Below are 21,053 nucleotides of genomic sequence, written 5' to 3' on the forward strand. Positions count from 1 at the left end.
ATCCCATTCCCCGTATTGTTGACTTGTTTGACCAGTTACAGAGAGCTTTTGTGTTCTCTAAAATCGATTTGAGATCAGGGTACCATCAGTTAAAGATTCGGGTAGAGTATATTCCTAAAACCACTTTTCGGATTAGGTATGGGCACTATGAGTTCTTTGTTATGTCTTTTGGGCTTACAAACTCCCCAGCTGCGTTCATGGATTTGATGAACAGTGTGTTTAAGCCCTATTTAGATTCATTCGTAATAGTGTTCATAGATGATATCCTGGTGTACTCTAGGAGCAAGGAAGAGCATGAGAAACATTTGAGAATTGCTCTTGGAGTATTGCGAGAGAAGGAATTGTATGCTAAATTCTCCAAGTGTGAATTCTGGTTTTCTTCTATGTCTTTCTTGGCGCATGTTATTTTGAAAGAGGGTATTATGGTGGATCCTCATAAAGTTCAGGCAATCAAGGAATGGGCTGGGCCCACATCAGTGACCAAGATCCGTAGTTTTTTGGGTCTGGCTAGCTACAATCGTCGATTTGTGAAAGGGTTTCCCTCTATTGCTTCTCATATGACCCGTTTGACTTAGAAGGAGCTACTATTTCAGTGGTCCGATGAGTGTGAGGAGAGTTTTCAAACGCTCAAAACATTGTTGACCACAACACCGATTCTAGCATTGCCAACGAAGGGCAAGGATTTTGTTGTTTACTGTGATGTTTCACATTCTGGTTTGGGTGTTGTTTTGATGCAGGAAAAGAAGGTGATTGCTTATGCTTCTCGGCAGTTGAAGGTGCATGACAAGAATTATCCAACTCATGATCTAGAGTTGGCAGTGGTGGTGTTTGCATTGAAAATCTGGAGGCACTACTTGTATGGGATCTATTATGAGGTTTACACAGACCATCACAGTTTGCAGCATGTGTTCACTTAGAAAGATCTGAACTCTAGACAGCAGAGATGGATGGAACTGCTGAAGGACTATAACATCATCTTTTGGTATCTCCCTGTTAAGGCTAATGTAGTAGCTGACGCATTGAGAAGGAAGTCGGCTAGTATGGGAAGTCTGGCTCGTTTGATCTCTTCTGAGCGTCCGTTGTCTAAAGAGGTGCAGACTCTAGCTAACATTTTTATGAGACTAGATATTTCTAACACAGGCAAGATGTTGGCTTGTGTTGAGGCTCGGTCATCATTTTTAGAGCAGATTAAAGCTGAGCAGTTTGGAGATGCTAAGCTATGTAAAATACGTGATAATGTGTTGCGTGGTTAGGCCAAAGAGGTCGTGATTGATGAGGAGAGTGTGTTGCAGATCAAAAGGCGAGTGTGTGTGCCATGCGTGGGTGCCTTGATTAAGACAATTCTAACATAGGCTCATAGTTCGAGGTATTCTATCTGTCCTGGTACCACTAAGATGTATCGTAATTTAGGGCAATATTTCTGGTGGACTAGGATTAAACGTGATATTGTAGAGTTCGTTGCACAGCGTTTGAAAGTATGAACATCAGAACCTGAGGGTACATTGCATAGGATGCCCATTCCCTAGTGGAAATGGGAAAGAGCCATGGATTTTGTAGTGGGTCTTCCGAAGACGCTAGGGAAATTTGACTCTATCAGGGTTATTGTTCATAGGTTAACTAAGTCTGCCCACTTTTCGGTGAATATAACTTATGATGCGGAAATATTGGGTAAGTTGTATATTTGGGAGGTGCTTAGACTCCACGGGGTTCCTATCTCCATCGTGTCTGACAGGGACACCACGTTCACATCCAGGTTTTGGGAGTGGCTGCATGAGGAGTTGGGTACGAGGTTAGATCTTAGCACAGCTTTTCATCCTCATACTGGCGGGCAGTCTGAGTGGACTATTCAGGTTCTTAAGAATATGCTTCATGCGTGTGTGATAGATTTCAGTGGCATTGGGATCAATTCTTGCCCTTAGCCGAATTTGCTTACAATAATAGCTATCACTCGAGTATAGATATGGCCCTATTTGAGGCATTTTATGGAAGAAGGTGTAGGCCTCCCAGCGGATGGTTTTATGCATTCGAGGTAAGACCGCAGGGTACTGACCTTCTGAGAGAGTCCCTACAGAAGGTAAAGGTGATTTAAGGCAAGCTTTTGGTAGCGCAGAATAGGCAGAAGGAGTATGCGGACCGAAACGTCCGAGATTTTGAGTTTGAGGAAGAAGAGCAAGTGTTTTTGAAGGTCTCACCCATGAAAGGTGTGATAAGGTTTGGGAAGAAGGGAAATCTTTGCCCGAGGTTCATTGGTCCATTTGAGATTCTCAAACGTGTTGGAGAGGTGTCTTACAAGTTGGCTTTACCTTCGGGTTTATCAAGCATTCATCCGGTGTTCCATGTGTCAATGATAAAGAGGTACCACGGCGATGGTTCCTATATAATCGTTGGGATTCAATTTTTTAAGATAAAAATCTATCGTATAAGGAAGAGCTCGTTGCTATCTTAGACAGATATGTCCGCAAGTTGAGGTACAAGGAAATAGCTTTTGTGAAAGTTCAATAGAAGAATCAACCAGTGGAAGAAGCTACTTAGGAGACAGAGTCCGATATGCGTAGCAAATAGCCCTCACCTTTTCGCCGAGTCAGGTAACTCCTCCCTAGTTTTCCCACTTTTGTATGTTCGGGGACGAATGGTGTTTTAATTGGTTTCTGGCTTAACGACCCTTCCGACCTTTATGGGTATTTAGGACTCCGTTGGGAATTTCAAGGGCGCGGGTGGATTCGTGGGGCGTCTTTTTGCATGTGTGCATATTTTGTGTTGTGTCTTTGAGGCCTTGGAAGAAATGTGGGGTGATAGGGGAAAAACTGGACAAAATCGAGCTCACTGCCCAAAATGAGCCACTGCGGTGCTAGGAGCACGCTGTGGGGGTACCGCTATAGAGGTCCTCAGACCGCTGCCAGCGACCATCCATTTTCCTTGGTGGCCGCTGTAGCGGGCAATGTACAGCTATAGTGGTAGATGGACCGCCATAACAGTCACAGTGATTTTGTGGCAGGGTGCTATAGCGGTCACTTGACCGCTATAGCGATACCGCTGCAGCGGTGTGATATATAGCGGTCAAGTGACCGTTCTAGCGGTCGACATAACATTGTAGCCCGAATTTTATGTACTCAGTTTTATTTTCTCTTTTCACAAAACACCAACGCACTTCCCAACAAGCACTTAGAGATAATTTTCAAGCTAAGGCAAGCTAGCTTTGAGAGGTAAGTTCCACTGCTTTTCATTCTATCATGCTCTTACCCTTCATTATTGTAATCATCTCCATGGGTCTTAAATGGTGAAAGTGAAGTAGAAACCCTAGAATGTTAATAAACCTTATAAACTTGATGGGTTGGGGTTATTATTGCTTATTTATCATTTAAATGGATTGATTAGTTGCTATTTGTCATAAATTAAACTTTTAGAATAGTAAACTAAGTGATTTGAGACCTAGGGTTCTATAAAAATGGTCCCTTTGCCATAGAAAACTATTTGTAATGGGAATGGTTCGATAGAATGTTGTATAAATTGATGGTAATTAATACTAGGGGCCTTGATAGGTTGTTTATCACCTAGAAAATCCTCCACCCTTAGAATGGGAAAAGGGAAGGGTATTCTTGCTTTGGTGTTTGTAAATTGAGCAATGTGACACATTGAGCCTTCTATTTTTGGACCGTGAATGTATTGAGGCTTTGAGGAAAGGAAAGGCTGTAGCAGAGTAACTTGTTCCAGCTCTACTTTGAGGTAGGTTACAGTTTACTTAAGTTAGACTTTGGTTAGTTGAATTTATGTTTGGTGATCTCCTTAGGAGGAAGTATGTCTAGTTTTCATGCATGGTATTATGATGTTAAATTCCTACGTGAATGTGATTGATGATTGTGTAGGCTCTGTGCCATTATTCCTGTGTGATTTAAATCTACAGTGGATGTGTTGAGATGAGAAGCTAATATAATCTTCTCAAGGGTATTGTGACATGAAATGATGAGTTGATTGTTGATATTGGTAAGGTAAGAAACACTGTTCTGTAAGAGGTATGGAAAGGCACTCATGTGACCAATATTATAGGCTCGTGGTCCGAGGATCATTTCGAAAATGAGCGGTACTTCACTATGTCCCGCGACCGAGGAGTTGTAGCTGCTCAAGGTATACTAGATGTTATGGCACTGGTGCTACATTGGTTGCATGGGTTAGCACAGGCCATACTATACCACCGGGTCCAGCAGGTAGGGGCGCAGGGGTAGTGGCCCCAGATTTGGACAGAGCACAGGCTCCGGGGGTTCAGCATGTAGCAGCGGTGGCACCTCGCTTGGATGAGGTTTCGGGTTTTGAGGCCTTCCAGTGGCCATTTGCAGGGCCAGTGATGACTAGTGAAGAACATGATCTGTTTTGGAGGTTCACTAAAATGAAGCCTCCTATGTTTTATAGTACTGAGTCGGAGGACGCATATGAGTTCATCATCGACTATCATGAGAGGCTCCATAAGATGAGGGTCGTGGATAAGTATGGGGTCGAGTTTGTGACCTTCAAGTTTTTGGTGATGCCAAGCTTTGGTGGAGGGCTTATATGAAGTGTAGGCCAGCTGGGTCTCCTTCGTAGACTTGGGTTCAGTTTTACTCTGTGTTTCTGGGCAAGTACGTTCCGCGTACTCTGAGGGACCGAAGGAAAGATAAGTTCGCTACTATAGGTCAGGGGAACTTGTCTGTTGCTGTGTATAAGTCCCGTTTCTACTCCGTTTCTCGTTATTCTCTTCAGTTTATGCCCACTAAAGGGGAGAGGATACAGCGGTTCATGATGGGGTTGAACACCGGATTGCAGTTATCGGCTTTTCAACTTGTAGCCACCGGGGCTTCATTTCAAGAGATAGTGGAGCATGTCCGTATCATTAAGGGGATTAGTCATGAGAGTTATACAAGGCAAGTTGAGAAGAAGGCCCGTAAGGGTGGGATGTTCAGTAACTCCTCCTCGAAAGGTCAGGGTTCGCAGGCATATTCAGGGCGTCCGGTTCAGTTCACGATGCAGGTGTCAGCTAGGGGCCCATCAAGGGAAATTTATCAGGCTTCCGGTCAGCATAGAGGCTACACTGCTTCATCAGCTTCTGTTCAGCGGCCTACGCTAGACCGTGCCTACTTCAAGTGTGGTGACATAGGGCTTGTTAAGAGGTATTGCCCCAGACTTACACAGAGTGGGCAGGGAAGTCAGTATCAGACTCCGCGAGTTTTATTTGCACCAGATTGAGGGGGTAAGGATCGCGCTCCGGTAGGCCAGGGCGGCCACACCGCAGGTAAGGGTTGTGCCTTACCTAACCGAGGAAGTCCTCAGGTAGGTAGAGGCAGCCAGAAGCCCGGCAGGGGTGGAGATCAGACTGGTAATGGTAATTGCAGTGGTTCATAGACGACAGGGGGGCGCTGTTACACCCCGTATCTTCGAAGAAGCACTTATCAAATTTAAAACGTAAGTACGTTGAGTTAGGGTCAAGTAAAACCACTTTGGAATATGAGGAGCAAGCGTTATTAAGTATATTTAATAAGTGAAGGATGTATATAACGTATACCGGAAGGTTTTATAAGGAAATGAGTGCAAGAAATGGAGTAGTACGACTTAGGAGAAAGGATGGGTAATGTTTTGCGTGAAAATTAATGTCCAACTTAGGGGACGAATATCTCTTAGCATATGAAGTGTTTTAAGGTGAAACATAATCCTAAAATGAAGTTCATGGAGTCCACTTTCCAACGCAATAAACCGCTCGTCGATAGGACATAGGAGTAGAGAATTATGGACGTTACAAGTTCACCTGACAGAGCAGAAACGCATGTTACAGTACTGCTACAGTAACCGACCTGCTACAGTTCTGCTACAGCGAACCCGACCCGAATTTGACCCTTATATAAAGGGTAATAACCCCCTTTTCCATCAGATTTTGCTAGAAAATCCCAGAAATTGAAGAGAGAGAGTGAGGAAAACAAAAAGTGAGCAATTTTCAAGTAGCGGAGTAGTAGTTTGGGTCCGAGTAACTCATGGTTGTGATTCTAGTATTTTTTTGCGGTGGATTTTAGTGTGGATATTGAGGATGTTGCTGTCTTAATAAGAAATAAGGTATGAATCTTTCTCTTTTGGTATTATTTAAGGCTTGTTTACGGAGATAAAGTCGCTAAATAATTGTGTAGTATGCTGGTTAGTTATGGAAGTTGGAAAACAACATGTGGGCTGTTTTATGGTACATATTGGTGTTGTAAATGATGTTATTGATGTTGGTATTGTTGTTGTTGTTGTTGGTTGCTGAATTGAGATTTCGGGCTAGGCATATAAACAGGGGAGGTGCTGCCCGAATTTCGGCAGATTCCAAACGGAATTAATTTGAAGGCTTAAGATGAGCATATGACGTTGAGCCTAATAATAGTATGTGGTTTATATGTAGATTTACGAGCTTGAAAGGATAAACGTTGAACGACTAAGGCGACCGAAAGGTATGTTAAGGCTAGTCCCTTTCTTTCAAAGGCATGACCCCTATGTTATGATTTCATAAATGTTTCCATATCTTCCTTGTTATCAAAAGTTAAAAGTCTATGATTCCAAGGCATGATTCCCTTCCTAATAACCCGTAAATGTTTTCCAAAATGTCCGTATTTTTCCAAAACAAAAATTTATGATTTTGTAAGCTTTTATGACTACAACGACGGACATGTTTTTGTTATGACAACGATGATGTCAAAGATGAGAATATGTCAATGATGATTATGATGAGAATGCTTTCATGTTTGAAAGTCTCAAGTTGTGGATTCAATATGAATATGAGAATATTGAGCTATTTCTTGATCCTCAATTTTATTCCTTGATAGTGACTCTATTTTCTAAAGACTTCAAAGTATATTTTATGACCTTATTTTATGTTTTCTCTTGATGTTATTCTTCATTGATAGTCTTACCTTAAAATAATTGTTCCTTCAAGGTGAGATAGAGCGATGATTATTCCATAATATAATCGGAGTATACGGACCTTACGTCACTCCGATAGAGTTATAGCTTTTCTTGGGCTCTCATGCATGCTGCTTATACGATATATGAATATTATATATGTTTATGTATATGGGAATTTGGGAAAAAGGGTGAGGCGTTATAGACGCATGGACACCTGATCAGTTGGTATAATATGACATGATATCATCCCGGGCGCGGGATGCCCGGACGCGGGACATATGTGGTTAAATGGATCCGAGCCGACGCCTCCGCAACATGATATGTTCTATTTTTTTTTATACATGAACAGGAAATGTTTTTCAAAGAAAGCTAAGCATGCATGGCATCCGCCCTAAGAGGCACTCATATGTACAGGTTACTCTTTTATCTTACGATACGCTCTATATTTCCATACTGTTATTATTCATACTTTACATCCCTTACTATGTTATTATTCACACCTTACATACTTGGTACATTACTCGTACTAACGTCCCTTCTTGTGGACGTTGCGTTCATGCCCGCAGGGTTAGGTAGACAGTCGGACGATCCATCGCAGTAGGACCTCCCCTCAGCAGCAGTCAGTACGCTCCATTGATCCGGAGCTACAACCCTTTTGGTGTGCTATTCCGTTACGTACATATATAGGTACGGCAGGGCTTTATCCAGTCATTTCTACAGTTTGTATTCCATAGAGGTCTGTAGACAGTGATATGTAGTCGTGATGTTATGCAGCCTCGTCAGCGTTTATTTTTTTGTACAATATATATATATATATATATATATATATATATATATATATATATATATATATATATGGCGGTCAAATCGGCTTGCACTGTTACTCTCAGTGTTTATGCTTATATGTATGTGTTGGCCGTGAGTTTCCGGTTCAGTGTCTCTTAGGTTGATTGTTCGGGAGACAGTACAGCTCAGTTACAGATTGTGTATGGGCCCAGGATAGTCAGTGAGCAATAAAGGCAAGCATAGAAGTGCTTGGCCAGTAGTGGTCGGGCATTTGTTACGGCCCATCAGTTTGGGTCGTGACAAAAGTGGTATCAGAGCAGTTCGTCCTCGGGATGGTCTACAGACCGTGTCTTGTAGAGTCCTGTTTATGGGTTTGAAGCTGGCCCCACTTATAAACGGGAGGCTGCGGGGCATTTAGGAATCATTGACCTTTCCTTCCGTAGATCGTGCGATAGAGCCAGAGTCTAGGAAAGATCGTTTCTGATCCTTTTTCCTGTAGGCAAGTGCAGACTGACGAAAGATGAAGCGATCAGCCTCGGACAGTGGGATTGCTAGGAAGGCTCCCCATTAGATCCAGGACCGAGCAGGAGGAGCCTCAGTATTCTATTGAGACTGATCCCTCAGAGGACCCAGCGACGATTCCTCCAGAGATTTTGACTTCCAGGGAGGAGGACCCTGCAGGGGACAGTTATGACACAGATCCGTTTGAGTATTCGTCTGGGACACCGGAGGAGGAGATTCCTGAGGCCGTACCAGCTGCTTCTATCGCAGAGCACTACGTCAGACCAGCCTCCTCAGTGAGTGTTACGGATTACTCTATCCCTTTATCCTGGCCGTCGGTAAACCAGGAGTTGCCCGGTTGATTATGTCCCTCGGATTCAGATGAGAGAGATGATGAAGGCCAGATGAGCGGATGGTGGGTAGATAATGACGAGGAGTACACTTCACCTTATAGTCCACCAGATCAGACTAGAGACCGATCGGCTACAGGTATATGAGTCCTTATTGGAATTTTCTATATGTGTGCATTTCCTGTAGATTATTATCTAATAGTGGTGAGCGGAAACCCAAAGAGGCCGATAACTGCGCATTTATAAGTAACGGCGGCCAAGGTGTGTTCGCTATCATTGGGAATCTGGAAATCTAGGACGGAAAGTAGTCATACATACAGATGAAAGGTGAATATTGAGAATTAAAAAGGCCAAAATAGTAATTGTGTAGTCGGAAGAGTAAGAGACCCTTTCTAATTCGGTGGGAGATGTGTTACAAAAACGTTTTGGAATCTGTCAAGACTTCAACTTACTTTAGATTATGTGGTGAAGGTCATGCGGTGAGGTGGATACGATTATACCAGCATTAACGCGCCGGATTTCATCAGAGTTTCGAGGTTAAGCGTGTTGGGGTGAGAGAAATACTAGGATGGGTAACCCCCTCGGAAGTGTACAAAAGGTCCTATAAATTTAGATATAAGAGGAAAATGAGAAGCTAGAGCAGCCTAGGGGATATTGGAGTATGCGGAGTGGTTGGAGACCTTAAGAGGTCACATAGGACGAGGCGGACTAGACGGATGAAGAGAAAGAAGGTGCATCACGGCTCTAGAATTAGGGTGAGTTTGATAGCATTTGGAAATATTTTGTAAGCGAGATGGTAGTAATTATATATATACGTATGCATATGATATCCCATACGTAGCTATATCAGCGGGTATGTGTATCCCAGCAACCAACGTTGCGGTATATGGAAGGCATTAATCGAACAGGGTAACGAAGTTCAAGTGACCAAAAAATATTGTACAAATGTTACAAGGTAAGCTGATACTTTTTCACTACATGTTAAGCTTGGAGAGTTTAATGTAGTGACATCTGGAAAGGAAATAAAGTGAGTAGATGGAAGGTAAGGAGATCAAAATGTCGGAAAAAGTGAAAAGTAAGAAACATGAGTGAGTGAAGCCTCCAAGAGGGACGACGGGCAATCACGGGACTATTTGGGTAAAAATTTGAAGGTAGGCATGCGAATTGGATAAAGTGTGGAAGTATGGAACAAACGAGGAATGTGTGGCGTCAGAGAATAGGCTTCGATAAGTGGGGTTAAAAGGATAGTGACCACGACCAGGAATGGGAAGTAAGAGAAAGAATGGTTAGGCCTTGCGATGATGTTAAGAGATTTCCAGCCCTTGAAAGGTATATTAAGGGATAAGTGTGTGGTCAAATTAACACGGTTGCCTCGGACATGGAGAATCTTTCCAAAAAGATGACTTAAGAATAGAAAAGATTTGCGCATTTAAAGGAATATTTCACGAACTTCATAGCCGATACTACAAATAACAATAGAGAAAGGTGCTCGAGGAGGAAGAAACCCAAGGAAGGTTAAGGATGAAAGTAGGAAAGGTATACTAATGGGTTGGTCGAAGGAAGAGGAGAGCATTTAGGAGTAAAGTAACTAGAAATCTTTAACCATGGGAGTAAGAAGGATACTTTAACGAGTTGGCGGTAGGAAACCGATTACTCATCGAGGAAATAACGAGGATGATGTGTCGACACAATTGATTATAAAATTAATGAAATGGAATAAGAATTCATATGAAGACCGAAAGATTCGATCATAGAGGAAATGGAATGAAATGGAATGAAATGTAAGGAACGTTCATGGAAGACCACCCGACCGTAGCATCAGAAAGTTAGATAAAGGTTCGATGAACGAGGAGAGAGAGAGTGTAAACTGTAAGAATTCTGTGCTAATAGCAAAAGTAGCTGGACACTCAAAAAACTTGGATGCACAGCTGCAACACAAACGCGTAGTTAAGAATAATTATGGGTAAGTAAGCTAAACGGGCGAAAGGACTAGTAGTGGATGGAAGGGTATGGAGATATTGACAAACAAATGATGATATAGACATAAATGGAAGGAGAAGAAAAAAAATACTATATTTGTAAGGATTTCATAACATGCACAGAAATGGTGGAACGCTGGGAGAACTACAGCGCGTAGATGGGATGCAACTAACCAGGCAAGGAAAAATAAGTTAAACTGTGTGATGAAGGAACTCCTGCCTTAAGACGATCGTGAAGGGCAGAAAATAAGTAGTGAAGACGCTGGATACTCGAAGGTTATTGGAGTATAAGGATCTCCTTAAAAGGAGGGAAGAACATACTAGACTTGAAAGGAACTATGACGTTTCAAGCTCCAGAAAAGGAGATTTATTAGCTCGGGGCCGGAGTTCGAGGCGTATTGGCATATCGGGAAGGTAACGGAAAGAAGTAGAAACGAATTGACAATAAGTGTACCATGAGGCAGGCATAGGGAGAAAGTATGGAAGATAACTCAAGAGAGCACTTTACGCCAAGATGAACTACGATATTTTTAGACCATGATTTGAATCCCTCGTATCGGGCAAAAATTGCACCGTACCTATGTATGTGGTGACATGCCCTAAAGGGTAATTAAAATAGCAAGAAAGGTCTCTAAGCCAAATTTACAAAGGGTGTTAGAGAGGATGACGAACCCAAAGCACACTTAGGATCACAATGACAATTGTAATAAAAGGAACAACGATTGGTAGTTTGGAAATTTTTGAAGGAAAGAAAGAACACTGCTCCTATGAATGGAAATAAAAGAGTTCACCGGATATTAGAAAATAGTTCATGGAACACTAATTATACTAAACATAAGAGCATATGCTATGGAATTATATGAACCGTCAACGTGAAGCTATGCCCAACTACAATTGTAAGAAGGCCACATCGGAAAGCCAACAAGGAATAACGACTGACGAAACGATCGTCGATACAAGGAAATCTAAGATAAGTATACTTGCGTTGCAAGAGAGTCATAATAGAAGAGTTTTCGTAGTCCTATGCTTCTGGGATTGTATTGATAGATGTGAGGGAAGGAAGTAAAGAAAAAGTTGTAGCAGGAGCTCAAAGATGTTGCGAGCTATGAAATTAGTTGAACTCAGATTATAAGTTTGCCATAAGTGTAACTAGACTGCGAAGGATAATAAATGGCGAAGAAACATTACGTATATATGTATTTCGGATAATGATATAACTGGCCTTAGAAAAGAACATAACCATTAGGTTCACTAGCGCCACAGTTATGCTGGGTAAACATTTGGAATGTAAGGGTAAAAGAGATGGCGACAAAGATGTAAGGATTAGAGAGCCTAACTAATGGACTACAAAAAATTGGTACAGTGTATATCGAAGATCAACGGGTACAAAAAGGATAGCCTGAGATGGTACCGAAAGAGTAAACGCAAAGAGGGCGCCGTAGAGAGAGAAAGGTAGCAGCCCACTAACAAGGAAACAAAGAGCGAGATGAATAGTTATGGCACGGCAAGTCAAGACTACCATAATGGATAAAGAACAAGAGCGAGATGCTAGTTAATTTCTGATCATGTACATGAGGACAAAGAAGGGAAAGAAGATGACTGAAGGCAATAAAAGATTTAAGAAAGAATAAGAAGAGACTGATCCAAGTTATAGTTTAAGCAAATGGTAATCGGACCCTAAAGGAAAAATAATTGTTCTAAAGAATCAAAGATGGTGTCGTGGGTTGGCAGTACTGCAACATTCTAGGACGAATGTTTTAAAGAGCGGAAGAATGTTACACCCCGTATCATCGAAAAAGCACTTATCAAATTTGAAACGTAAGTACGTTGAGTTAGGGTTAAGTAAAACCGCTTTGGAATATGAGTAACAAGCGTTATTAAGTATATTTAATAAGTGAAGGATGTATATAAGGTATACCGTAAGGTTTTATAAGGAAATGAGTGGAAGAAATGGAGTAGTACGACTTTGGAGAAAGGATGGGTAATGTTTTGTGTGAAATTTTTGGTCCAACTTAGGGGACGAATATCTCTTAGCGTATGAAGTGTTTTAAGGTCACACAAAAGCCTAAAATGAATTTCGTTGAGTCCACTTTCCAACGCAATAAACCGCTCGTCGATAGGACATAGGAGTAGAGATTATGGACGTTACAAGTTCACCTGACAGAGCAGAAACGCGTGCTACAGTACTACTACAGTAACCAACCTGCTACAATTCTGCTACAGTAAAATGCTACAGCGAACCCGACCCGAATTTGACCCTTATATAAAGGGTAATAACCCCTTTTTCCATCAGAGTTTTTCTAGAAAATCCCAGAAATTGAAGAGAGAGAGTGAGGAAAACAAAAAGTGAGCAATTTTCAAGTAGCGGAGTAGTAGTTTGGGTCCGAGTAACGCATGGTTGTGATTCTAGTATTTTTTTGCGATGGATTTTAGCGTGGATATTGAGGATGTTGCTGTCTTAACAAGAAATAAGGTATGAATCTTTCTCTTTTGGTATTATTTAAGGCTTATTTACGGAGATAAAGTCGCTAAATAATCTTGTAGTAAGTTGGTTAGTTATGGAAGTTGGAAAACAGCGTGTGGGATGTTTTATGGTACATATTGGTGTTGGAAATGATGTTATTGATGTAGGTATTGTTGTTGTTGTTGTTGGTTGCTGAATTGAGATTTAGGGCTAGGCATATAAATAGGGGAGGTGCTGCCCGAATTTCGGCATATTCTAAACGGAATTAAATTGAAGGCTTAAGAAGAGCGTATGACGTTGAGCCTAATAATAGTATGAATGGTTTATATGTAGATTTACGAGCTTGAAAGGATAAACGTTGAACGACTAAGGCGACCGAAAGGTATGTTAAGGCTAGTCCCTTTCTTTCAAAGGCATGACCCCTATGTTATGATTTCATAAATGTTTCCATATCTTCTTTGTTATCAAAAGTTAAAAGTCAATGATTCCAAGGCATGACTCTAGTGACTCTATTTTCTAAAGACTTCAAAGTATATGAATTGACACCTTATGAGATTTATGACCTTATTTTATGTTTTCTCTTGATGTTATTCTTCATTGATAGTCTTACCTTAAAATAATTGTTCCTTCAAGGTGAGATAGAGCGATGATTATTCCATAATATAATCAAAGGTTACCGACCTTACGTCACTCCAATAGAGTTATAGCTTTTCTTGGGCTCTCATGCATGCTGCTTATATGATATATGAATATGATATATGTATATGTATATGGGGAATTTGGGAAAAAGGGCGAGGCGCTATAGACGCATGGCCACCTGATCAGTTGGTATAATATGACATGATATCATTCGGACACGGGATGCCCGGACGTGGGACATATGTGGTTAAATGGATCCGAGCCGACACCTCGGCAACATGATATGTTCTATTTTATGTATACATGAACAAGAAATGTTTTTCAAAGAAAGCTAAGCATGCATGGCATCCGCCCTAAGAGGCACTCATATGTACAAGCTACGCTCTATATTTCCATTCTGTTATTATTCATACTTACATCCCTTACTATGTTATTATTCACACCTTACATACTCGGTACATTACTCGTACTAATGTCCCTTCTTGTGGATGTTGTATTCATGCCCGCAGGATTAGGTAGAAAGTCGGACGATCCATCGCAGTAGGACCTCCACTCAACAACAGTCAGTACGCTCGATTGATCCAGAGCTATAGCCCTTTCGGTATGCTATTCGGTTACGTACATATATGGGTACGGCAGGGCCTTATCCTGTCATTTCTACAGTTTGTACTCCATAGAGGTCTGTAGAAAATGATATGTAGTCGTGATGTTATGTAGCCTCGTCAGCGTTTGTTTTGTTCTATAGTATATATGTGGCGGCCAAATCGGCTCGCGTTGTTACTTTCAGTGTTTATGTTTATATGTATGTGTTGGCGGTGAGTTTCTGGTGCAGTGTCTCTTATGTTGATTGTTCAGGAGACAATACAGCTCAGTTACAGATTGTGTATGGGCCCAGGATAGTCAGTGAGCAGTAAAGGCAAGCATAGGAGTGCTTGACCAGTAGCGGTCGGGCACTTGTTACGGCCCATCAGTTTTGGTTCGTGACAGGTGTGGTCATTTGTAGGCCTTCCCTGGTAGACCCGAGGCTGAGGCCTCCGATGCAGTTATCACTGGAACTATCTCCGTTTATGACTGTATGGCTTCTGTTTTGTTTGATCCGAGTTCTACTTTTTCCTATGTATCTACCTATTTTGCTGTGGGTATGGATCTGATGTGTGATACTCTTGATACCCCTATTTTTATGCCTACTCCTGTTGGGGATTCTATGGTAGTATATAGCGTCTACCCTTAGTGTGCAATTTTTTATACGGTGTAGTACTTGGGCAGATTTGATGATCATAGACATGGTAGACTTCGATGTTATTTTGGGTTTGACTTGGTTGTCCCCGTGTTATGCTATACTTGATTGCAATTTTAAGACTGTTACACTAGCCAAGTCTGGGGCACCTAGACTCGAGTGGAAGGGTAACCTTGCCCCCTCCCGAAGAAATTAATATCCTTTGTTCATGCTAGGAAGCTAGTAGAGAAGGGTTGTTTAGCTTATCTGGCACATATCCATGATACCAATATAGATACTCCATCCCTTGATTCGGTTCCAATGGTACGTGAATTGGTGGATGTGTTCCCCGCGGACTTGCCTGGTATGCCACCGAATCGTGATATTGACTTTAGAATTGACTTAGACTAAGGGACTCGTTCTATCTCCATCCCACCGTATAGGATGGCACCTGCCGAACTCAGGGAACTGAAAGAGCAGTTGTAAGATCTTCTGAGTAGGGGGATTATTCGCCCGAGTGCCTCTCCGTGGGGTGCTTCTGTGTTGTTTGTTAAGAAGAAGGATGGTTCTATGCATATGTACATTGATTACCGTCAGCTAGATAAGGTAACTGTGTGAAATAAGTATCCCATTCCCCATATTGATAACTTGTTTGACCAGTTACAAGGAGCTTCTATGTTCTCTAAAATCGATTTGAGATCAGGGTACCATCAGTTGAAGATTCGAGCAGAGGATATTCCTAAAACCTCTTTTCGGACTAGGTATGGGCACTATGAGTTCTTGGTTATGTCATTTAGGCTTACAAACGCCACAGCTGCGTTCACGGATTTGATGAATAGTGTGTTTAAGCCCTATTTAGACTCATTCATAATAGTGTTCATAGATGATGTCCTGGTGTACTCTAGGAGTAAGGAAGAGCACGAGAAACATTTGAGAATTTCTCCATGAGTATTGCGAGAGGAGGAATTGTATGCAAAATTCTTCAAGTGTGAATTTTGGTTGTCTTTGGAGAGGGTATTATGGTGGATCCTCAGAAAATTCAGGCAGTTAAGGAATGGGCTAGGCCCACATTAGTGACCCAGATTCGTAGTTTTGTGGGTCTGGCTAGCTACTATCATCGATTTGTGAAGGGTTTCCCTCTATTGCTTCTCATATGACCCGTTTGACTCAAAATGAGGTACCGTTTTAGTGGTCCGACGAGTGTGAGGAGAGCTTTCAAAAGCTCAAAACATTGTTGACCACAACACCAATTCTAGCATTTCCCACGAAGGGCAAGGATTTTGTTGTTTAGAGTGATGCTTCACGTTCTGGTTTGGGTGCTGTTTTGATGCAGGAAAAGAAGGTGATTGCTTATGCTTCTTGGCAGTTGAAGATGCATGATAAGAGTTGGCAGCAGTGGTGTTTGCATTGAAAATCTGGAGGCACTACTTGCATGGGTTCTATTGTGAGGTGTACACAAACCATCGCAGTTTGCAGCATGTGTTCACTCAGAAATATCTAAACTCTAGACAGCGGAGATGGATGGAACTGCTGAAGGACTATGACATCACCATTTTTTATCAACCTAGTAAGGCTAATGTAGTAGCTGACGCATTGAGCAAGAAGTCGGCTAGTATGGAAAGTCTGGCTCGTTTGATCTCTTCTGAGCGTCTGTTGGCTAGAGAGGTGCAGTCCCTGGCTAATAGTTTTATGAGACTGGATATTTCTAACACAGGCAAGGTGCTAGCTTGTGTTGAGGCTCGATCATCATTTTTAGAACAGATTCAAGCTGAGCAATTTAGAGATGCTAAGTTATGTAAAATACGTGATAAGGTGTTGCGTGGTGAGGCCAAAATGGTCGTGATTGAGGAGGACGGCATGCTGCAGATCAAAGGATGAGTGTGTGTGCCACGTATAGGTGACTTGATTAAGACCATTCTGACAGAGGCTCATAGTTCGAGGTATTCTATACATCCTGGTGCCACTAAGATTTATCGTGATTTGAGGCAACATTACTGGTGGACTAGGATGAAACGTGATATAGTGAAGTTCGTTGCTCAGTGTCTGAATTGTTAACAGGTGAAGTATGAACATCAGAAACCTGGGGGTACATTGCAGAGGATGCCCATTCCCGAGTGGAAGTGGGAAAAAATAGCCATGGATTTCATGGTGGGTCTTCCGAAGACGTTAGGGAAGTTTGACTCTATCTTGGTTATTGTTGATAGGTTAACTAAATCTTCCTAATTTATTCCGGTGAAGATAACTTATGATGCGGAAATATTGGCTAAGGTTTACATTTAGGAGGTGCTTAGACTTCACGGGGTTCCTATCTCCATCGTGTCCGAAAGGGGCACCACGTTCACATCCAAGTTTTAGGAGTGGTTGTTTAAGGACTTAGGTAAGAGGTTAGATCCTAGAACAGCCTTCCATCCTCAGACTGACGGCAGTCTAAGCGGACTATTCAGGTTCTTGAGGATATGTTTCGTGTGTGTGTGACAGATTTTGGTAGGCATTAGGATCAGTTCTTGCCCTTAGACGAATTTTCTATTATTATCACTCGAGTACTGATATGGCCCCATTTGAGGCATTGTATGGAAGAAGGTGTAGGTTTCCCATTAGATGGTTTGATGCATTCGAGGTAAGACCGTGGGGTACTGACCTTCTGAGAGAGTCCCTAGAGAAGGTGAAGGTGATTCAAGCGAAGATTTTAGCAGAGCAGAATAGGCAGAAGGAGAATGCGGACCGCAAGGTCTGAGATCTTGAGTTTGAGGAAAGAGAGCAAGTGCTGTTGAAGGTCTCACCTATGAAGGGTGTGATGAGGTTTTGGAAGAAGGGCAAGCTTAGCCAGAGGTTCATTGGTCCGTTCGAGATTCTCAAATATGTGGGAGAGGTGGCTTACAAGTTGGCTTTACCTCCGAGTATATCAGGCTTTCATCCGGTGTTGCATGTGTCGATGCTGAAGAGGTACCATGGCGATGGTTCCGATATCATCCATTAGGATTTGATTTTGTTAGATGCAAATCTGTGGTACAAGGAAGAGCCCGTCGCTATCTTAGACAGGTATTTTCGCAAGTTGAGGTCCAAGGAAATAGCTTATGTGAAAGTTCAATGGAAGAATCGACCAATGGAAGAAGCTACTTGGGAGACAAAGTCGGATATGCGTAGCTAATACCCTCAGCTTTCGCCGAGTAAGGTAACTCCTCCCTAGTTTTCTCACTCCTGTCCATTCGGGGACGAACGATGTTTTAATTGGTATTTGGTGTAATGAGCCTTACGATCGTTATGGGTGATTAGGACTCCGTTGGGAATTCCGAGGCCACGGGTGGATTCGTGGTGCATTGTTTTTTGCATGTGTGCATGTTTTGTGTTGTGTTTTTTGAGGCCTTGGATGAAATGTGGGGTGATGGAGGAAAAACTGGACAAAATCGAGCTCACTTCCCAAAATGAGCAAAAGCTAGGGCAAGATAACCTTGAGAGGTAAGTTCCGTTGATTTTCATTTTATCATTCCTTTCCCCTTCATTATTGTAATCATCTTCATGGATCTTAAAGGGTGAAAGTGAAGTAGAAACCCTAGAATGGCAATAACCTTCTAAACTTTATGGGTTGGGGTTATTATTGCTTATTTATCATTTAAATGGATTGATTAGTTGCTATTTGTCATAAATTAAAATTTTAGAATAGTAAACTACGTGATTTGAGACCTAGGGTTCTATATAAATGGTGTCTTTGCCATAAAAAACTATTTGTAATGGGAATGTTTGATAGAATGTTGTAAAAAATTATGGTAAATGAATACTAGGGGCCTTGATAGGTTGTTTATCACCTAGAAAATCGTCCATCCTTAGAATGGGGAAAGAAAAGGGAATTCTTGCTTTGGTGTTTGTAAATTGAGCAACGTGACTCAAATTTTAGACCGTGAACGTATTGAGGCTTTGAGGAAAGGAATTGTTGTACCAGAGTAACCTGCGTGTTCCAGCTCTACTTTGAGGTAGGTTACGGTTTACTTAAGTTAGACTTTAGTTAGTTGATTGTATGTTTGGTGATCTCCTTAGGAGAAAGCATGTCTAGTTTTCATGCATGGTATTATGTGGTTAAATTCCTAAGTGAATGTGATTGATTGATTGTGTAGGCTTCGTGCCATTATTCCTTTGTGATTTAAATCTACAGTGGATGTGTTGCGATGAGAAGCTAATATAATCTTCTCAAGGGTATTGTGACATGAAATGATGAGTTGATTGTTGATATTGGTAAGGTAAGAAACATTGTTCTGTAAGAGGTATGGAAAGGCACTCATGTGATCTATATTATAGGCTCGTGGTCCGAGGATCATTCCAAAAATGTCCCGCGACCGAGGTTCATTCTGAGGTGAAGGTTTGTGCTCGGGTCCGAGGAGTGGATTCGGAACAGGTGGTACATGGATACCATGCGTCCCCTGCAGGTCATGGCTACTGACCTAAGACATCAGCTAGCATTTATGTACTGTGAGTGAGGTTATTGTGGTAAATTTATTTCCATTGTGACTTGCGTGTTTGTGATGCTTGACATCTTGGTGATTTGATTGTGATTGTTCTTGGTTGACTTGCTGTGACATATTGATATTCATGACTTTTGACTGGCTTGTTTTATTCTATTGATTTTACAAAATATGCATGATACTAATCTTAGTCGGCCTATGATATCTACCGGTACATATTGTTAGTACTGATACTACCTTGCTACATTCTTTGAGTGCAGATTGTGATATAGAGATTGTTGCTCATCCTCACATCTAGCATGGAGGATATTTTTTTGACAGATTTTGGGTAAGCTTCTTCCCATGCCAGGCCGCCCGAAGATCTTCTTGCTATGATGTCTTTTCGAACTCTGGACATTATGGATTACTTACTTGTTAAACTTCAGTTTCTTAGACATGTTTTTAGCTTAGAGTCTTGTACGATGACTTTCGGATTTTGGGGATTGTACTAGTTAGAACTTCTGCACTTATTTCAGCAGTTATGGCATGAGTTACCTTGTTCTTTTGTTGTTAAATGAATAATAATTGTTTAGCTTGGTTAATATAAAACTGGATTGAACAGATAGGTGTCTTGTATGTTGGTTCGCCCACTAGGATTTAGATGGGTACCAGTCACGGAGGGTTGGGTCATGACAGCGGGACAACACTAGAAGAACTGTGATCAGCTTCTACTCTTATTTTGGGGTGCATAGCAAAACAAGGGTGAAACTTTGGCTCTTCTCAAAGGATTATTGTTATGCATTGATAATGTGCGCAATCAGCTTATACTGAGACATATTCTCTTCTTTTGGTGCACATGATCAAGAGCAACAACGAAGTTCATAATTATCTCACGGATTTCATTCATCAAATTAGGAATTTGATGACTATGGGGCAAGTTCAAATAACTCTTTGCTACAGGGAAGTGAATTTCGTGCCTGACACTTTGGCAAAAATTTGTGTAGCTGTTAGAAATGAAAGGTTCTTCACTCAAGCTTTTAATCTTCCAATGAAGGCTAAAGCTTGTCTAAAAAATTATCAGGGAGGTTACATCTGTTTTACGTTCAAGATTAAGAAAGGGTAGTTTACTTTTTATACTAACTGGTCTTATGTGAGCTACTAATGTCTTTCTACATTTTTCATTGAGCAACGTTATATAGATATATATGAGTCATCTTCTCTCTCATATTCTCCTTTTGCACAAGCTCCTTATAGATTAAGGACTCTTCATGTATTCAGGCTAAGGTTTGTGTCCTCCTCAATGTATACTTTTGGGTTTATATATGGACAAGTGGGGGTCATTCCAAATTTCACATCATCATAGGTGTTTTTCTTAAGGCAATTTCACTAGGGTTTTGAGGGCCTAGGGCTGTTTTTATAGTTTTTTCTCAAAAATAACACACATAGTCTTTACATTTGTTGACAAAATGGCAAATGAAAATGCAAAAAAGTAAACTAATAATCAACCTAGGACTAAAATGTCCGAAATTGATATTACATAATGTCAAAACTAGTCCAAAATTGATATTACATAATGTCAAAACTAGAGCTAAAACTGGACTAAAAACTGTAAGTAAATAACTAGAGGCAAAGTTGCTTCAAAATAATCCTTGTATCCTTCCATGCACCATGTAGGATGAATTTGCACTGCCTCTTGTTAATTCTTCCTTGAAAAACAGCAGCACCAATGGCATCTTGAAGCTTTGTACAATTCTTAGGATACTGCACACAATATACCCCAACTGAATGTTG

Source organism: Lycium barbarum, chromosome 12 (assembly GCF_019175385.1).
Source record: "Lycium barbarum isolate Lr01 chromosome 12, ASM1917538v2, whole genome shotgun sequence".
Taxonomy (NCBI): domain Eukaryota; kingdom Viridiplantae; phylum Streptophyta; class Magnoliopsida; order Solanales; family Solanaceae; genus Lycium; species Lycium barbarum.